General features: G+C 35.3%; 1 long non-coding RNA gene across 1 annotated transcript; it reads right to left on the bottom strand.

Moving 5' to 3' along the window:
* LOC117118471 lies at positions 1 to 2,024 on the bottom strand. Its single transcript, XR_004447047.1, has 2 exons — positions 1,870 to 2,024; positions 1 to 383 (listed from the first exon to the last, which is right to left on the bottom strand). It is a non-coding gene; the product is annotated as an uncharacterized LOC117118471 (long non-coding RNA).
* Positions 2,025 to 2,063: the final 39 nt, after the last annotated feature.

Raw genomic sequence — 2,063 nt, 5'->3', positions numbered from 1 at the left:
AGCTGAACCCTAAACAAAATGGCAGGGATCTAAAACTTACTGAAAGTTCAGCGACTCTAGAGGGCGCTAAGTATAGTTTATGCCCGCGCATTAGTAATTTTAATTGACATGCTTTGTGAATATTATATTACATGTACTAAATAAACATATTTCATATACAAACTAATAGAAATCTAACGACTGATATACTCGTTTAAAATATGACAGGTCTATTTACATAATCATGAATTATTTATTTATACTGAGTCTGTTTAAGCTGAACAATTTTTTTCATCGTCTTCAATTTCGACCATTTCATAGACACAGCAGGAACAGCAATAGTGGACTGTTTTGTTACGGAAGAGAATATAGTACCAACACAAAACAAACAACACCAAAACGATCTGAGGAAATACAAAATAATGGAAATAAATAAGGAATTTTCGAAGAATCATAACATAAATAAATAGGACCTAAAGAAAAAGTCCAAAAAATCATTCAGTTTGTATGGCGATGAAATTTCGACCAAGTAGGCCTTCGCTCCAGTTATATAAATTTTCACCTGATTTGTACAAAGTTTTAAATATAAATGCTATTATATCATTGAAATATAAACATATAAAATATCTTCAAAACGTTTATCAAATAAATACGTTGACGTGCATATCTACTATAATCATTACAAGTGTAGGCCCTACCAACAAACTCTAAGCCAACCTTATAAAATTTCGGATTGGAGCTCCGGGTTAACTGGTGTGATATAACTCTTCGTGTATTAGAAAAACAAAATGGGAGAGCAGGGAGGGCATCCCATCACGTCGGGCAGGCTTGAACCCCCTGTGCTCGACTCCACGACGAGGTCGTCTGACCAAAAATATTAATTGGCCTTTAAAAAACGTTATTTTTATTGCCAGCCTCTAATATTGTGGTCTAAAAAGCACAATTTTGGGCCGGCCACACTAAGCCATAAAAACTCTGCCCACGAACCCTTTTCAGGACGTTTTATTCCTGGTCCCTGATCAAGGCTTTTGTCAGCCTCTTGGTTCCGACCCCACTGTCGGACATGTCGGACCCTTTGTCGGAAAATCATATCAATTTGACTGTTTTATCCACGTAACAAAACATCTTTTACTGCCGCGGGAGCTATAGAAAGGCAAAAATGAGAAGATAGGGAGCCCTGCACAACGCAGTGTTTGGACGATTTCATTATCCGAAAAGGGTGTATGAAAATGCACTTTTTAAACGATCAATCATTAGTGAACACTATTAAAAATACATTCCAAATCTATGCATAACACCGTAAAAATATAAGTCTACAATCAAGCATATTTATTTTCCGCTTCAACCTAAGCTGGGTGTAGGCAAATTTATAACGTTGTAGAGAAACTACTCATCATAAGCCAGCTCAAATCACGCTAAAACACACTAATATGGCTCGTATTTTCGTAATTCAATTCAAAAATAACGGTTCAAAATAATTTCAAAAAAAATATTTTTGTGAATTGTTTGTAATAGCTATATTCAGCCTTCTATAAACCGTTTCAACCTAATTTATCCGACCTCTAGATTTTGAGTTACGGTTTTTGTAGTAAAAATAGTGTAATAATGTTTTTGAAGAAGCGCTAACGGTAAAGAGATAGGGTGATTTTTCATGGAGGTGCGTATTGCAGTTAGTGTACCCATGGAGGTATGGTGTACGAAACAAATTGATATGTTCTGGATCCACCGCTGGATACAGCGAGTGATTGTAGACTTCATAACATTCTCACGGCATCGCGGCTAATCAAATGTGGAGAGTTCAGGATATTATTATAATTTCAAAGAAAGATTAACGCGAGTAGGCCTACTCAGAAATACTTATTACTGAAATAAGAATGTAAAATACTGTACCTGTATTAGGAGGCAAAGTAAGGAGACGGTTGCTAGTTTAGCCAGTTTTTCATGAACAGCATCCAGAATAATGTCACTACACCCCTGTAAATATTTAATAATGATTCACCATTTACTAAAATAAACAACAATGCTTACAAATCTAAGCGGTAGCTTTTTAACATAAATATTATTTGAACTTCTCAAACACATTT

This window comes from Anneissia japonica, unplaced genomic scaffold, assembly GCF_011630105.1.
Source record: "Anneissia japonica isolate Jap-2015-1 unplaced genomic scaffold, ASM1163010v1 scaffold34868_len2063_cov96, whole genome shotgun sequence".
Taxonomy (NCBI): Eukaryota; Metazoa; Echinodermata; class Crinoidea; order Comatulida; family Comatulidae; genus Anneissia; species Anneissia japonica.
This window is presented reverse-complemented; position numbering and strand designations above follow the sequence as displayed.